The sequence below is a fragment of the Nuphar pumila genome, chromosome 1, assembly GCF_984573655.1.
Source record: "Nuphar pumila chromosome 1, dmNupPumi1.hap1.1, whole genome shotgun sequence".
In the NCBI taxonomy this organism is placed as follows: domain Eukaryota; kingdom Viridiplantae; phylum Streptophyta; class Magnoliopsida; order Nymphaeales; family Nymphaeaceae; genus Nuphar; species Nuphar pumila.
The window spans coordinates 44,353,401-44,373,359 of NC_143249.1; the positions used below are offsets into that span (position 1 = coordinate 44,353,401).

A 19,959-nucleotide genomic window follows, 5' to 3' on the forward strand; every position below is an offset into this window, starting at 1 on the left:
TTTTTGTGGGGATCAATCTTAAGGGGTAGGTTTAATTAGGGTATAATTTTTAATAATTGTTTATATTTTAGATGTATACATGTGCCTAAGCTTCAGATTCTGGTGCTCTAAAGGACTGGCAGGAGCAAAGGGATTTTATTGTGAATGCCCTCAACACCGTGCCAGAGACTGTGACTATGCACGTCCAGGTGCAGGCGGCGCAACAAATGATGTGTGTTCATCTTGTCGAGGTTACTCTGAACCCCGACGTAGTTACGTTAGAGAAGTTTGTGAGGTTGGATCTGCCAACCTTCTCCAGGAAGGCTGGCCCATATGCAACTGAGAGCTGGGTTGAGGAGATCGAGAGAGCATTTCGCAAACTGTCTGTGTTCAAGAACAGGCAGACTGATTTTGGCATGTACTGACTGAAGGGCGATGCCAATAAGTAGTGGGACACCCTGAGACATGTAAAGTATGTAGTTGTGGAGGACATCTCCTAGGAGACATTCAGAGAAGAGTTCCTGGATGCATACTTCCTTGCTTATGATAGGGAGCATATGTGGTAGCAGTTTCTCAAGTTGGTTCAAGGGAACATGAGTTTGGTGGACTACACCACCAACACTACAACAAAGCAGTAGATTAGCGACGACCACATTCCGTCGCTAACATGGTTAGCGACGGATTAGCGACAACGAGGCGACAGTATGCTTACGTCGCGAATATTTCGACGCTAACTGGCGACGGAATTATTCTGTCTCCAGGTCCGTCGCTAATTGCGACGGAATAACGAGCGCTATATTCCGTCGCCAATCCGCCGGTACTAAACGGCGACCACGGCTTGGCGACAGATTTAATTCCGTCGCTAGATTAATATGAATAGCGACGGATGGTTCCGTCGCTATGCCGTCGTTAGATTAATATGAATAGCGACGGAATCATCCGTCGCTAATCCGTCGCAAACACGAAAAAAAATCAAAAAAAGTTTATTTAAAAATTAATTACCGAGAACTGTACAATTTCTATTTCCTGTACAATTTATATTTCCTGTAAATAAAAAACAAACCACACAAAAAAAATCATATAACAAGTATCTACAATAATTAATCGTTCCACCTTAAAATTAAGAAGTTTAATTATTTACAATTCAACAATTACATTTAGGAAAAATAAAAAAAATAGAACTTCTTCAACACAGTCCTCTAATCATCGCCAAGATTTTGTGCGTCTTCTTGTTCATTGTCTTTATCTATCCCTTCAGCTCCACTACCCTGATTATCGCTAGCAACCTACATAAGAAAAGAACAGTCAGTATTGATAAACAAAATATAATGAAATAAATTACACACTATATGTGATTCTATCATGTGCTCATGTATGATCTAAGGCAATAAAAAAACTCTATATGTGATTCTATCATGCTCATATGTGTGCTAAGGCAGTCAAAAAATTGAATATGTGATTATAGCATGTTCATATGTGTTCTAAGGCATCTAAAAAAACTGTATATGTGATTCTACCATGCTCAGATGTGCTTTAAGGCAGGCAAAAAACTATATATGTGATTCGATCATGCTCGTATGTGTGCTAAGGCAGTAAAAAAATTGAATATGTGAATATAGCATGCTCATATGTGCTCTAAGGCAGACAAAGCCAAAAATTTTATATGTGATTCTATCATAAATGATATATAACATGTTCATATGTGTTCTAAGGCAGTTAAAAAACTGTATATGTTATTATAGCATGCTCATATGTGTGCTAAGGCAGTCAAAAAACTGAATATGTGATTATAATATGCTCATATGTGTTCTTAAGCAGTCAAAAAACTGAATATGTGATTATAGCATGCTCATATGTGTTCTAATGCAATCAAAAAAACTTTATATGTGATTCTATCATGCTCATATGTGCTCTAAGGCAAACAAAAAGTTATATATATATATGTGATTCTATCATGCTCATATGTGTGCTAAGGCAGTCAAAAAATTGAATATGTGATTATAGCATGTTCATATGTGTTCTAAGGCATATAAAAAAAACTCTATATGTGATTCTACCATGCTCAGATGTGCTTTAAGGCAGGCAAAAAACTATATATGTGATTCGATCATGCTCGTATGTGTGCTAAGGCAGTAAAAAAATTGAATATGTGAATATAGCATGCTCATATGTGCTCTAAGGCAGGCAAAGCAACTTTATATGTGATTCTATCATGCTCATATGTGTGCTAAGGCAGTAAAAAAATTGAATATGTGATTATAGCATGTTCATATGTGTTCTAAGGCATCTAGAAAAACTCTATATGTGATTCTACCATGCTCAGATGTGCTTTAAGACAGTCAAAAAAACTATATATGTGATTATACCTGAGAGGGACCTGGAATCGAAGATCCCCTATCTTGAACAGCGGCCTTGATCTCATTTCGGAGAAAGGGGGCGACGGTGTATTGGAAGTAGTTATTCAGTGATTCATTAATGATCTCGCGTATATCATCACCGAAAAGAATAGTCGGCTGCTTGGAGCTTATGTCGGCGCAAGAAGTCGGTGAGCCGTAACTGGAAGAACCAATAACTGGTGAAGTGTTCATATTACTCCCAAACCCGAACACGCGACCTTTTTTGGGTTCACCTGCTGCAGTCACCCATGCTGTAGGCTCAAATGATGGATGCTGAGTAGCGTCTTCGCCATATCGCTCTACCATCTGTTGCTCATATGCCTCCTACAAAATAATGTTTAAAGTATTCATTAATAATTAATGATAACATTATGATAACTTGCATATATATTGCAATGATTATTAATAGAATTAATACATACCGTTGTCGTTCTCGCCTTCTCTGATACGAAGACTCCCGTGGTCTTCTGTTTATGTGTTTCTACAAACACATCCTTATATGGTACACTGCATCCTTTTTCTGCTTCCTGCGAAGTTAAATGACAAAAGATTTAGTACACAAGTTTGCAACAATACTTATAAAATTAATATTATATATTGATGAGTTACCATTTTCTTTAGGTGGCTCCCAAATGTCTTAGATCCACCTGTGTGTAGATGGGCTTCGGGCATCTTCGATCGATTTTGTGAAGCCTTCGCAGAGCGATTTTTAAATGCATCTCCCGCCCACATATCGCACATTTCATCCCAGTAATCTCTCCTGATAGTAATAGGACCATGGCCCTTCCATAGTAATGGATCATCTACTACGCCAGATGCTTTTTTTGCTGCAGTCTTCATAGTGTGCAGCATGTCTGCAAATCGATTGGCAGCCACCTTCTGCCACACCTTCCTTGCATCATTTTCTTCCACCGTAGTTGCAAAGCGATTCGAAGCCTACAAATATTTTCAGAAAGTTAGTAGACATTGCTTAAATAAATTAAATATGAAACACATTAACTATGAGGAACAACTGTATACCATGAATGAGGACCACAATCTGTCTAACACCTCCTTTGGGTACTCTTTCCATTGAGCAACTAGTCCTGGTAGATGTTAAAGAAGTGAATTCCTAATCTCTCGTACTACTTCTTGTGGCTCAAACCTCGTGCTGCACATGAATTGTTACACAGTAAATATCAATATAAAATATTTAAAAGATATGCAATAATTGAAAACAAAATACTTACGGTCGATTATCTATATACACTATTCGAATGAGTCTTCTTGTGCCAGCCTGAGAAGACCTTGTTTCCTGTGTTGGCTGTTGACTTGTGTGATCAACTGGTGTAGGTGGGTCGTGTACAGGCGCAACATCATCTGTAAAAAAATACATTAGAAATTCTCAGAATGTGCATTTGAATTAATCAAGCATCTAATTAGTTATATGATATACCTATCACAGGAGCCCGTGAAGATGAAGGTTGAGCCTGACTACTACTGGATGAGCGACCACTATAACCTCCACGAACCATATTCTAACAAATAACATATGTCATACAATACATTCAAATAATTCACATCAAGTATTACAATGCATTCAACTCATTCACATCAAGCATTGCAATGCATTAAAATAATTCAAATCATTGACATCAAGTATTGCACTAATTCAAATCATTCGTTAATTGCATAAATTATAATACATTCAGATAATTGAAATCATTCACATCAAGTATTACAATGCATTCGAGTCATTCACATCAAGCATTGCAATGCATTCAAATAATTCAAATGATTGACATCAAGTATTGCACTAATTCAAATCATTCGTTAATTGCATAAATTATAATACATTCAGATAATTGAAATCATTCACATCAAGTATTACAATGTAATCAAGTCATTCACATCAAGCATTGCAATGCATTCAAATAATTCAAATCATTGGCATCAAGTATTGCACTAATTCAAATCATTCGTTAATTGCATAAATTATAATACATTCAGATAATTGAAATCATTCACATCAAGTATTGCAATGCATTCGAATCATTCCTATCAAGTATTACAATACATTCAAATAAAATTTATGATCATTCACACCAAGTATTGCAATACAACTTACATCAAGTATTACAATGCATTTAAATAGAGGTTTGTAGTATAAGATTTTGCTCACTAGCTTGAGAATTCTTCCTCGTCACTAGTTTGATTTTCTTCTTCTTCTTCTTCTTCTTCTTCTTCTTCTTCTTCTTCTTCTTCTTCTTCTTCTTCTTCTTTATTGTTTGCCCATTCACTTGGTACATCATTTGGATCACATTCCTCTATGAATGTTTCATCAGCCAATGGAGATATAACATGCATATCATGCGCAACATCGTGACCATAAGCGAAGTCACAGACATCATCTGATTGATAGTAATCACTGTCTTCAGCTAACTCATCTTCCTGTAACTGATCATACTCGGGGTATAGTTTGGATTTCACCTTGCAAACTGCCCACCATTCATTTCTATCTGACTTTTTTATACTCGGATATGAAGTATAATAAACTTGTTGAGCTTGCGAGGCTAATATGAATGGTTCATATGTTCCAAACCTGGATTTATGATTCACCTCCACAATGCCTGAAGCTTTGTTGAGTCTTGTTGCAGTTGGATCAAACCAATGACACTTGAATATCGTAACCCTGTTATTCATGCCTAAGTAAGTCAACTCCATTATTTCCTCTATAACACCGTAGTAATCATGTTCATTTTCACCGTAGCTACTACCCTTGACACACACGCCACTATTTATCGTTGATTTGTTTATACCGTAGTCTTTTGTATGGAATTGATAACCATTTACGATATACCCGTTGTAGCATTGCACAACTTTGGTCGGACCATTTTCTAAATCACATATTCCTTGATCTTTAACATCACCATTGTGAACCTACGCACAAACATAAACAATGATTGTGATCACGATCAATTAAGTAACTTAGTGTTGTTTATAAGTACACAATTTATGTTTGCTTCTTTACCAACTGTTTCAACCACTCCACAAACTTAGTTTCACGTTCTTTTTGTACTTCTGCATCAGTGAGATGTGAAACTTCGTTTTGCAACTCCAGATCAATCGTCTGCAAACTACAAATACTTATATTACCGAGTCATGTATCCACATATAGAACATAAAAGGATTTATAATTGAGTTGCATATACATATACTTACTCGATGTATGGGTCGATCGCTGAGCAATTAAAAAGAATATAGATGTGTGCTGCATCTTGCTCTCGATCTGTCAATAGCCTTGATCGGCAACTACCAAATGCATGCCCAAGTGGTTGAAATATCGACAGCTTGTCAGCTACAGTTACTTGTTCTCCATCATCGTTACGGGGCGGGCATGTGTAACGTGTTGGAATATGAGGTTCGAAGTATATAGATGAGAAATTTGAAATCTCTTCTAAAGTGTACGCCTCACAAATAGAGCCTTCTACTCTTGCTTTATTACGAACCTTTTTTTTAGGTCGAACATGCATCTGACAAGAATATACATTTCAAATTTTAAATATCTGTCATTAAAGAGACAAATATAAAAAAACATATACCTTTCAAATGGGTACATCCATCGATATTGCACAGGGCCACCAACCCTTAGTTCATATGGCAGATGTATGATCAAATGTTCCATAACATCAAAAAATGCTGGCGGAAATATCTTTTCTAACAGACAAACTGTGGTGATGACAGAGTCCTCGAGATTCTTTACATCTGATACAACGACCTCTGATGCGCACAATGTTCTGAAAAATCCGCTCAACTGAGACAATACCCCCCATATAGGTTTGTCTAATATATCATGGAATGCTAGGGGTATCAATCGTTGCATAAAAATATGACAATCATGGCTCTTCAACCCATATAACTGTCCATCGTCAATCTTCACAGCCCGAGCAATGTTAGAGACATATTCATCTGGAAATCTCAGTTGTCTCAACCATTGACATACATGTTTTATTTGATCAGGTCCGAGCACGTACTTCGCCTTTGGTTTCAGTACTTTGCCATTATACTCTTTGAGTTCCAATTCTGGTCTTTTACATATTAATTTTAAATCCATACGGGCCTTCGGATTATCCTTCGTTTTTCCTTTAATATTCATTATTGTATTGAATACATTATCAAACACATTTTTCTCTACATGCATCACATCCAAATTATGGCGTATCAATAGGGTCGGCCAATACGGTAGTTCCCAAAAAATAGATTTTTTCGTCCAATTGTGATCCTTCCCAAATCCACGGAAGGGTGTAGGACTGCGGGCATCTGTTAATACATCTGGAAAGTATCGCAATCTTCTTAGAATCTTTATGCCAGACAATCTTGAGGATGGACCTTCCGTTTCAGTTGTGTCTGCTGTAAATGCATTCTTTTGACGTCGGAACGGATGATCGCTGGGTAGAAATCAACGATGGCAATCAAACCAGCAAGGCTTCCTTCCATGCCTCAATCTAAAAGCTTTGGAATCCTCCATGCAGTACGGACAAGCCAACCTCCCATGTGTGCTCCAACCAGATAACATACCATATGCAGGGAAGTCACTGATTGTCCATAGAACAACGGCCTTTATGTTGAAATTTTGTTTTTTGTGGGCATCATAGGTGGTAACACCGTCATCCCACAGTACTTTTAATTCATCAATCAATGGCCTTAGATATACATCAAGATTTTGGCCAGGTGATGTCGGACCAGGGATCAACAGAGACAAGAAAAGATTTGGACGTTTCATACACAAGCTTGGTGGAAGGTTGTATGGAGTTACAAATACTGGCCAGCATGAGTATGGAGTTGATCTACCCCCAAATGGATTAAATCCATCTGTACATAGACCGAGTCTAACATTTCGCACTTCCATTGCGAAGTTATAATGAGTACGATCAAAGTGCTTCCAAGCTTCAGCGTCAACAGGATGCGTGATCTTGTTTTCATCGTGTCGAACTTTATTTGCATGCCATCTCATGTGTTTAGCTGTCTTTGAAGACATATACAATCGCTGCAATCTAGGAGTGATAGGAAAGTAGCGGAGCGACTTGTATGAAACTTCCTTTGATCTCGTGCTACCATTGCCTCTTGTCTTTGTCTTGAACCGAGGATGCCCACATGACGGGCATGATATGTCGTTTTCCTGCTCCTTGAAATACAACATGCAGTGATTTGGACAAGCATCAATCTTTTTGTAACCCATACCTAGAGCGTTGACCATAACTTTCGCACGATAGAAATTTTGTGGCAATTTCTCATCTTTAGGCAACATACTCTTTACAATCATGCACAAACGGTCAAAACATGATTGACTTAAATTATACTCGGACTTCAAATTCATTAGTTGAAGAACTGCAGACAAGATAGTGTGACTCTCACAACCGTTCCAAAGTGGCTCATCAGCATCTCTAAGTAAATCATAAAATCTACTAGCTGCATCGTTTGGTGATTCTTCATCTACGGCAGTTCTTACATCACTAGAACTCATAGCAGAACCCAGTTCTGTTCCTGCAGCATCAAATATCAAATTCGTATATGGATTATCGTGCACCACATTCACCCGTGCATCAAAATCGTTTCTAAATTCTTCTCCATGAAACGTCCAGTTCTGATAATCACTCACAAAACCCTTCCTGTATAGGTGATGTCTAACGCCATGAGGTTCTACAAATCGATTATTCTTACAAATCTTGCAGGGACACCTAATCCGACCTGTGGGATCTACCGTACTGACACTTGCCGTTGCAAATTCAATAAAACTGTCGACACCATCCATATATTCATGCGATAACTCATTGTCCACTATCCTACGGTACATTCATTCACGGTTTGCAGTCATTCTGTCGTATGATGTTACGAATAGTATCCTAACCAGTTAAAAGAGAACCATCAGAATGCTATGATAAAGAAAATATCAGATTTATTATGTAATATATGATGTCATACAATCACAAGAATTATGATGCATGCATTGATAACTTAATATTTTCATGTGCAAACTATTCATGACACGATACATTCATTTGAAGCATGCTTTCAGTATACAATTTCACATGAAAGACATAATCAAATTGAAAGTAACTACATGTAAGCATGGATACAATCACATCAAACATTGCAATAATTCATATCAAACAAATGTCAAACATGTACCTGCAGCAAACACACTTCAATATCCCACTAACTACTACCATGCATAGCATGGACTCCGTACTCCAAAAATAAGAACACTTCCATATTCATACATTAAAATCATGCTCAGCATGATCTCCGAACTCCAACAAAGCAGACCTAGATATCAACAACTAAGTGAGTATGTGAACAATAAAGTGTTACATTCAATAAATTAAATAACATGTGATGCGCTTGCCTCACTTACTCACCACGGGTATTTACCCGATTTGCATTGTTTTTGTCACTTACTTACCACGGGTGGCAGGGCACAAGCGAGTTCTGTTGAGAAATCTGCACAAAAAAACAATTTTTTAAAATGAAGTCACCACGGAAAAAAACTCACTCTAAACAAATGATTTATAAAAAGGACACGCCTGTTTATAAACTAATTGGTTGGCCATATATGGTTAGAATTCTATACACCAAGTGGCTATTGAATCAAGTACATAAATCGAAGAAAGAACACAAGATAATCTAAGCAATAAAGAGAAAAAAACAAAGAATTTGTCTAATTCAATCAAGAATCCAAATCCAAATACGATTGCTATTGTTGTTGTTTGTTGCTATGGTAGTGGTGGTGAACAATGCTCTTAGTGTTATATCCATAGCCATAGTAATCCAGGTACCACCTTAGAAACTTCTTCAACCCTGTCTGCAGATCAGTAGTAGGCATGTAACCGAACTCTAACCTCGCAAGCGTGACGTTCGCGTGCGTGAACGGCACGTCGCCGTTCGCAGGCATTTCCACCACATTCTTCCTGGCTTTCACCTTCAGGTGACGCTCTAGTACGTTCACCAGCATTGGCACCCCAAGTGGTGACGTATTCCCTAGATTGTATATCTTGTAGTCGGACTTCCCCTTCTTCTTTCCGCCGCTGTCGGTGCTCTTTCCGGCCTTGTCGAGCGCAGCTACGCACCCGCGCACTACATCATCAATGTAGGTAAAATCCTGCGAGATTTCCCGGTGATCTTTCCGCCAATAAACCACAATTTTCTTCCCCTGCAGAATGTTGCGAGTGAAGAAGAAGTAGGCCATGTCTGGCCGGCCCCAGGGGCCATAAACGGTGAAGAACCGAAGGCCGGTGATCGATAAACCATAGATATGGTTATAGACATGAGTAATTTCCTCGCCGGCCTTCTTCGTCGCCGCGTACAGGCTCGCCGGCCGATCGGTTCGATCGGATTCGGTGAAGGGGACCTTCACATTGAGCCCATAGACCGAGCTCGACGATGCCCACACGAATGCCGGTTGCGGGTTCACCGATTTGCAGGCCTCCAGGAGAGTGACGAGCCCGACAACGTTGCTGCGAACGTAGGAGGAGGGGTTATCGACGGCGTAGCGGACGCCGGCCTGAGCGGCGAAGTGCATCACATGGGTGAAGGGGACGAAGTTCATCGGCTGCAACGAGCTCAACGTCGGGTACGTCGCCGATGGGTATGCGCGGGCCAGAGGCGTCGGTGCCTGCGCCGTCACCTTCACCGTCGGCAGCCTCAGCGTGCTCAATGCCATCGCCGGGGCGTACAGCGTGAAGAAGAAGAAGAAGAAGAAGAAGAAGAAGAAGATTACCTGCGCGTCGCCGGGCGGTGGCGGGAGGCTGACGGGGAGCAGCAGCTGGCGAGCGGCGGCTGGCGAGCGGCGGCGGCAGGACGGTGGCGAGAGCCGACGGGCGGCGAGAGGGAGAGGGCGGCGGGCGGGAGCAATACAGCGAAACAGGAAAAAGAGAAAGAGGGATGGGATTAGGGATTTACGCGACATTTAGCGACGGAAACATTCTGTCGCTAAGCCGTCGCTAACTCAAAATACCAAAAAGGCGACGGAATATATTCTGTCGCTACGCCGTCGCTATTTAGCGACGGATTAGCGACAAAAGAGTTCCCTCTCTATATCCATCGCTAAAATGGTGTTCTTGTAATAAAAATTAGCGACAAAAAATTACAGTCGCTAATCTGTCGCTAAATAGCGACAGATTAGCGATAAAAGTTGTTTCCTCGCTAATCCATCGCTAATTAGCGACAGATTCTATCTCTAGCTAATCTGTCGCTAATTAGCAACGGAAAAAATCCGTCGCCAATTTCCGTCGCTAATTAACAATTTTCTTGTAGTGCAAATTCCAGATCTTAGAGCATTACTGCTTGAACCTGTTCACTGATGATAAGGCGAGGGTAGCAAAGTATGTATGCGGATTGAAGAACAATCCTCGGGTTCATGTGATGATGAGTCATCCTATGATGTTCAATAACGTGATCAAGTTTGCATCTATCCTGAATAAGGAGTGAGAGTAGTTCAAGGGTGGACCACAAAAGAGGGGCAGCAACGAGAGCAGCAACAGTGGTGGTGCAAGGAAGAACTCATATGTCGGCGACAAGGCGAAGAGGCAGAGGACTCAGAAGAGGCATCAGTAGGGGACCCAGTAGAGTTGACCTCAGCAACGACAACAACAGGGGAAAGCTCAATTAGTGTGTTGGAGGTGCAACAAGAGTGATCCTCAAGGCTCTTGTATGCAATTCAAGGGGGCCTTCTACCAGTGCCAGCATGCCGGACACATCGCCTCCTACTATTCAAATAAGTTGGCAGCTCAGAGCGGATAGCAGCAACAACAACAAAGGCCTCCACGACATATGCAACGAAGAATGAACAGGAGAGTGTATGCTGCCACAGCTACCGCGTAGGGCAATCATGCTGACCTGATCAAAGGTATATTCGTAGTTGCTGGCCACTATGCTCATGTGATGTTTAAATCGGGTGCTACCCATTCATTTATTTTGTCTTCTTTTGTGGGTTTGCTCGACCTTGGTTCGTCTAGCCTAGAGAAGACTCTCAATGTGATGTCTCTGATGGGTGTGTCTACTTATTGTGGGAAGTTTCTACCTGCAGTTTGAGTGGTCATCGAGGAACATGAGTTGTTTGCTGACTTGATCATACTGGATATGACCTTCAGTGTCGGGAGAAGAACGTTTTATTGGAGCGCCCCGACTTATCTACGCTGGTGTTCCAGGCGACTAGGCCGGTAAGTGAGGTGAAAATCATCTCGACGTTGAAGATCTCTAAGTACCACAAGCAAGCTTGCATGGTGTTCTTGGCCAGCATATCCATGGCGGACAGACAGGTGACACCTTTGTAGCAATTGGGCATGGTTCATGAGTTTTCGTATATCTTTCTCGAGGACTTACCAATTTTGCTACCTCATAGGAAGATATAGTTCTCGATCGAGCTTGGCATGACACTAGTCTTGTGCACGTCGTATCACATGGCACCTGTAGAGCTGGTTGAGCTGAAGAAGCAGATGCAAGAACTTCTTGACACGGTGTTCATTAGGCCGAGTGTGCCCCCTTGGGGTGCACCTGTTCTCTTTATCACGAAGAAGGATGGGTCCATGCGAATTTACATAGACTTCTGCATGCTGAATCAGGTAACCATGAAAAACAAGTACCCTTTGCCTAGGATTGATGACTTATTCGATTAGTTGCGAAAGGCAAAGGTGTTCTCCAAGATCGATCTTTGTTCTGGGTACCATCAGTTGCAGATCATGGCAGAGAATATTCTGAAGATTGTGTTCAGGTTCAGGTATGGGTACTATGAGTTCTTGGTGATGTCTTTTGGACTCGCCAACGCCCCTGTAACATTTATAGATATGATGAATCAGGTGTTAAATTTGTAGTTGAATTCGTTTGTCATTGGGTTTATCGATGACCTTCTGATCTATTCTGACAGCGTGGAGGAGCACCGAGAGCATATGCGGATCATGTTACAGACATTGAGAGAACATAAATTGTGAGATCCTCACAAAGATTGCATGAAAAATTGGGCCAATTTTTTTTAGAGCATACAACGGAAAATCAAATATTCATTTCTTTTAAATATTTTTTTAACCCCCCTTTTTTCAAGTATTTTCTAGCACTAAGGAAGAACAAACATTTCTACAAAAATTGCACTCCATTCATGTATTCATCACTAATTACAAAATTCAGGGGGTGGACTAACACTAAGTTTCACAAAATTTTATTCAATTATGTTTTTGATAAAATCTCAAAATATAGAGCACTCTCAAGAAAAGAAGGGTCCATGATTCATCTCTAAAGATACTCCTGTTATGTGCATCTGTCGCCACCAAACCCGCCTACTCATGGTTTCCAAGAAAAAAAAGAAAATAAGTAGAGGTGAGGGAAACCACAAGCCTCAGTAAGTAACACGACCGCCCACTATGCAATAGCGAACATGGGTAGGTCACCAAGTCAAACTGGACTCCAACTAAGTCCATGGCTAACAATGAGTCTCAAATCCTGACTCGATAAGACTTCTAACTCGAGAGGTCAAACAAACAACTGAACATAACCTAAATGCATGCATGCAAAATTTTCTTTTCTTTTATTTAGGTTCATTTGTTGCTCTCTACCAATGCATATTACATTTTTTTCTTAGTTCTCACTTTCAATGCTATCTGCATGAGGGCACCACTGCCTTAGGTCGTTATAGGCTTGCTGGTCGATGTGGGGGTGCGTATTCAAGAGTAATTTAATATTTTATTTTAAACCCCACAAGAACATGGGTCACCAGCACCAAGGTACAAAAGTCCTTCGTCAAGGAGTTTTTTGCCTTGGAAAAGAGTTGTAGTGCACTACCACTAACGTAGATAGCTGAGCCTCCACAACAAAAAGAAGTCATCATCCCCTAAGCCACCATGGTCAGAAATTGGCCCACCCTAGTGACCAAAGCGGGGCTTATAAGACACACTAAAATTTTTGTACCTTAGTGCTGGCGACCCGTGTTCTTGTGGGGTTTAAAATAAAATATTAAATTACTCTTGAATACGTTTCTCAAAGTATTCTTTAGGTACTCGTGGCCTTGCCAAACAAGACACACTAAAATTTATTTTCATAATTTCATTTTCTAGAGATAGTGCAAACATCTCATTGCACTCTAAATGAGCTGTTACTGTGCCTAGCCAGTAAGCTCACACTTGGGAAAATCATTTTCCAAGGTTAATATAAAAAAAAGAAATTTGAGGATATCCGTAAATCCATAATTTATGAATCCCAAACCTCATACACGACCCCCTAGGCCCTTGTATAGGTTAAATGTCTTTTCTTCTTTATTTTATATATATTTTTTATTTCTAGGTCTAATTCATTATTCAAGGCTTTAGAACAACTAAAAATACAGTTTTTAGTTTTCTATCTTTTCTCTCTCCTTTTTTTCCTTTCTTTCTGCTATTTATTTATATAATATTTTATTATATATATTTGCTTTATTATTATTATTATTTTTAATAGCCCTGAGGGCTGAATGCATGTTCATCTCTAGATTTACATATTTGTATATAAATAGATTATTCGAAGCATACCCAATTCTCTTTCTTTTTTTTTCCAAGCTAACTTTTTTTTTGTTATCATTATTATATATATATATATATTTAATTTCTTTTCTTTTTGTTTTTATACACATGAACTATATGAGAATCAAGCATACAAAAATATTTATTTCAAGTGCAACATGACAGAATTATTCAACCACGACAAAAATTTATTTTTATCCGCATGTAGGGCACAAAAGCAATAATTCTCTCTTTTTTTATAACCACGACTAGTCGTAAAGTCTTTTCATATTTTGACTTAGCAGCATGCCTATTCTGCAAATGGGGTCAACATGTAAAGTGTAGCCAATTTTTGTCACCTTTGTATCAAGCTAAAATTTTAAATTTTTTGACCACTAGTTGTCAAGTTATGGCTCTAACCAAAAAATTGGTTGCGAACCTAGGTTTTTCCTACTTGGGTAGACTATTTAAAGATAGTCCCAAATAAGGCTAAAACTTATTGTTTTTTCTCAATGGACAGAACATAAAAGTTATAGATATTTGTTAGCATTCCAACAAAAAAAATCAGGATTTTCTGAGTCCGAATGACCCAGAAACAGACTAAACAGTGGGTTGGACTGATATAGACCTGGATAGTCATCCGAGTGGTTATCCTCTCTGTTCTTGAATGTTTTTGACAGAGACAAATCTCGAATTTAGAAAATAATAAAACATAAAATTTTTAAATAATATTGTTAGTCATCCAACACAATAAAAATCAAAATTTTCTAAGTTCGGAAGACCCAGATACATACTAAATGGTGGGCTGGACTGACACAGCCCTAGACAGTCACCTGAGTGGTTGTCCTTTCTGTTCCACTATATTTTTGACAGTGATAACTTCGAAATTTGAAAAATATTAAAACACAAAAAAATTAGATAAAATTATTAGCAATCTAACGCAATAAAAATCAAAATTTTCTAAGTTCGAAAGACCCATATACGAACTAAATGGTGGGTTGGATTGACACAACCCTGGACAGTCACCTGAGTGTCTATCCTGTATGTTCCAATATATTTTTGACAGAGATAATGGCTGAAATTAAAAAATATTAAAACACAAAACTTTTAGATAATATTATTAGCAATCTAACGTAATAAAAATTATAAAAATTTGAGTTCAGAAGATCCGGATACAGACTAAATGGTCAGCTGGACTAACACAACCTTGGACAGTCACCTTAGTGGTTGTCCTCTCTGTTCCATCATGTTTTTTATAGTGATAACTTCTAAATTTAGAAAATATTAAAACAAAAAAAACTAGATAAAATTGTTAGTAAACTAATGCAATAAAAATTAGAATTTTTTAAGTTTGGAAGGCCCAGATACAGACTAAATGGTGGGTTGGACTAACATAGCCCTGGACAACCACCTGAATGAATGTCCTCTCTGTTCTACTATGTTTTCAATGGAGATAATGATCGAATTTGAAAAAAATTAAAATAAAAAAAATTAGATAGAATGATTAGTCATCCAACTCAATAAAAATCAAAATTTTCTTAGTTCGGATGACCCAGATACAGACTGAATCGTGTGTTGGACTAACGTAGCCCTTGACAGTCACCTGAATGGTTGCCCTCTCTGTTCTAATATATTTTTGTCAGAGATAATGGCTAAATTTGGAAAAGAGTAAAACAAAAGGATTATCAGGGAGTTCGATAAATTTTCATCGAGCTAAACCACGATTTTTTTTAACTTCAAACGACAATGTTATGACCAAAATAGTGACAGTGGGTCTTCTTAGATAGAATTTTGTGTTACACTAACACATTCATAAAACATTATACATAAAAATTTATATTAATCTGGTTTTAGTTTTAGTGTTTATAGTTTGACCTGAACAGAAACACTTCTAAAAGTATTTTCTACAATGTGAAGATCCCTTCCTCCTTAACTCAACTTCAGTTAGTCCAACTCAAACCAGTATTACAAAACTAAACCAAAAATTGCATATACATAGATATGTATGTTACACATTTTTTTCTAGATTATCCAACATAACATTTTATCAAGAGAAAACTTTACCCAATCCACAAAGCTAGAGAAAATCATAGATTTTGTAGCCATTAAATTTTTTTGACAAAGCCTAACTCAAAACAGGCCTAACACATGCTACTACCACATAGAAGGGGTCGACACCTACCTTGATTCGCAAAGTCTGACAAGTACAATCCCTAGGCACTGCTAGACACACCTTTTATCATGACTTTTTGGCAGTTCTCGTCCTTAAAATTGTCCAGAACTAAAATACAATGAAAAAAGACAAAAAAAAATAGAAAATCATCTCCAAAGAATCAGAAAATATAAGAGAAAATAGAGACGGAAGAACCGACCTACCCGGGTTGACTAGGCCTTCGCTCTTAGGTTGGGTGTCTTCGAAAATCTCCATCAACCGAATTCCCTAGCTGGATGACCTCCTCAATTGCACCAACTATGGCTTGAAATGTGAGTGGTACTGCCCAAAGTTCTGAAACACCACCAAAAATGGGTTGATGCTAAGGGGAAGAGAGATTGAGGGAGAGAGAGAGACAGAGATGAGAGATGAGAGAGAGTTGAGAGTTGAGAGTTGAGGAAATGAGAAAGAGAGTGAGGGAGGGCTGGACGTCCCCTTCCTCTTCTCTTTCTCTCTATGGCAAAAATGCCCCCCCTCATTTCCTCTCTATCATTATTATTATTATTATTTTTACATTTATTTTTTTTAATCTAATAAATGGATTGGCCAAAATGGGTGGAACAACCCCTACTTCAAAATGGGAGTAGCAGTTTGCTACTGCCAATGTATGCAGACCAAGATCTACATGCATTGGCCCCAGAAAAGCTGGAATTGCTAATTTCTTTTTATGTTTTAAATCTTTTTTTTCTAATTTTTGAATGTCTATAGGTGGTGGCAAAGGGGGTTCATAGCAGTGGGCTCATGATGAGCTCATTGCACAAGTTAGGGTCTGAAAATGGCCCAAGAAGATATGGTTTTGAATGCCTCTTCTCACTTTTAAGACTAAATTTTTACTTTTTAAAACACCTCAATCTACAAAATAATTTCAAAAACCCTACCATGGTCAAAGCCTAGACAAACTGCATGAGACCAATATGGGTCTTACGCTGTTGACCTGGCTGATCAACCAAGGTTGGGATGACTATGTTCCTCGGGCTAAAAAATACCCCTAAAAGGCTCCAAAAATTACTCGAATTGTCCTCAAAATTTGCCGAGGGTGTTTCAAAGTCAATTCAAGACCGATTTTGACAAAACAAAAGCCAAATTTCATCAAAATTTTATTGTGATTTCATTCTTGAAATTTAGGTTTTTTATATTCTATCTTCCTAAAAAAATTGACCTCAAAATTTTACCTGAATAACGAAGGATACCAAATTTGCATGTCTTCCACGGGTTCCCAGGTGCACTCTTCCAAACCATGATATTACCATTTTCTAGATTAGATCTGATCAGATTCTATATGTTTGATCCATGTTGATATGGATCTGGATCCAGTCTAAGACCCATATTAACCAGGATTTGGTCCAGGTTGGAATCCATATGGATTTTAGATATGGATTTGGATCTTAGATCCAGATCGAGATCCAAAATCCAAGTCCTACCAATTTAAAACTTTAAATTCAATTAAAAGGCTAAGTAGAGTAAAATTCTATGTTAAGAAGACTCCTAGAGGGGGGAGACAACCTCTAGAATATTTTTAAATTTTATTATTTAATAATTAATAAATTTCAAATTTTGTATCTGAATATGGTGGAGTTCTACATTTGTGGAACTCTACCTATTAAAAGGAGATTCTAGAGGAGGTGTCACCCTCTAGAAAGATCCCAAGGTGCTTAGAGATAAATGAATTAAATATATATATATATATATATATATATATATTAGATAAAGAGAGGTGGTTAAAGAGAGATAGAGTTCTACACTTGTAGAACTCTATCCTCTATTTGGTTGGGACTCTAGAGGGGCATCAGTTTCTTGAGGAGCCTATTAAAAACTTAATGTGAGTTCCTCTCTAGGTACGGGCAGGGAAGAAATAAGCGTAAATTCAATTTATGCATAAATATTTCATGAAAAAGAAAAATATATATATATGTATTTATAAATAAAGTGACAAGTTTATTTTCTTCATTTGATCAATTTTTCTAAAGTATTCAGTTCTAAAATTTTTTATGATTCCATAGTAGTCGATATCCTTGAATTTGGAGCTGAATATGCATGTTAACGATTTTCCGTATTTATGCATATGAACATATATTAGATACATATTCAATATTCTTGTCGATTTTAATTCCTATTTCGGTATAAAGAATATACATATGTGCATATTTATCTTTCACGAGATTCATGCACATAGCTTGAATATGTATATATATAGTTTGTTGTTGGCTGCATCCATTGAGGTGCTAGTGTGGGATCACATCTTACCCCAAACTAAGACTGCTGCATGGCCCAACACACACACACACACACACACACACACATATATATATATATATATATATATATATATATATATATATATATATATATATATATATATATATATATATTGTGTGTGTGTGTGTGTGGTGGTGGGGGGGGGGGAGGGACTGATCGTGCTTTTGGATGACCTGTCAAGGTTTGGTTTAGATCTGATCTGATCCAAACCAGACTTGTCGCACGATCTCAGCATGCTTTTTTTTTTTTCATAGTTGTTGATATGACTGTGTTTGTAAAATCAATTGTGAGACATTTCTGCATATGCTAAAAAATTTCTTAGCTGTATAAAAATATTTAGAGTTGATTTCCTGTTAAGATGCATAATAGAATTATTTTATTTTTCTAGCACCAATAATGTTATAGTAAAGCTATTTAAAGGTTGTCATAGTTGTTTTTATATCAAAATTGTATTTAAATGCAATTAGGTTGATTCAAAACTGATTTTAATTTTGACTTATGAACTGCTATAAATTCTGTTTTGGGGCAGCAGCATCCTGCATATGTTGTTATGCATCACTAACCTACTGTCCACAACTTGTTATGCAGCAGCTACATGTTGCTGACAACATGTTGCCACCCAACAACAATATGGTGTCAACATGTTGTTATAGTGGTGTTGCAACAAAAGGTGGATCTGCAGTCGTGTGCATATGGGCAGTGTCGGTTCAAATATGTTGTATGCACATGCAGATCTGAACAGATCTGTCTATGCTCATGTTGTATCCAGATCTATTCATGTTATTTTTGTTTGCGCAGGCCGGCTGTCTATACGTATCAGTCTTTAACAATCGAGTTCACAAAAACAAACTTTGACTTGACATTGCACTTATCTGCGTGTGACTGTCCAAAAAATTTTACACAAAAAAATAGTTGGCTGTGAACAAAAGTAACTAGATAAAATTTATGATTAGTGCTGATTTGATAAAACCATTGTTTTATGGCATAAGTACATAAATTGATCCCTATGTGGATTTGATTAGGCTGTTTATGATATAGCTCGCATTATGTTGGTTGGATGCTGCCACATAGGTTAGCATCTAACCAACCTTGAAATCATGATTGTCTATTTATATAAGCACTCTGCTAAAATAATTTTTGTGTATGTTGTCATGATTAGGTTGAATTTGTATTTGTTCTCAATGCTGCCAAATTAGTTGTTCTAATATTGTTAAATGTGTTCTATTTACGAATTATATGGTTTGTTGTAGGGTAGAACAATGTTGCACATTGTTGTGCAACATTGTCCCCTATCCATAGCTTGTGGCTGCATGTTTCTACAGTGAAAACATGTTGCCAACATCATACTAATGCCAGTGGCAGCATGTTGTCTTGTGCATGGGTTGTAGCATAGGTATGACCTGGTGGTTATGGTATGATTCCTGGACTATATAGTATATCTTGATCTGATCCACATGTATTGCAGAGTACTTATTGAATATGTTGTGCATTGAATTATCATGTTGCAAATGCTCATGTCCTACTCATGGAAAATTATGCAATTTATTGTATGCTTAAATATGACCACGTGCATATTTGAGAGCTTATGCATAAAAATAGATCATACAAAATGTAT

General features: G+C 38.0%; 1 pseudogene; it reads right to left on the reverse strand.

Annotated features, from left to right (window-relative positions):
• Window positions 1-9,108: 9,108 nt before the first annotated feature.
• On the reverse strand, window positions 9,109-11,697 carry LOC149848845 (UDP-glucuronate 4-epimerase 1 pseudogene; annotated as a pseudogene).
• Between the last annotated feature and the right edge of the window lie 8,262 nt (window positions 11,698-19,959).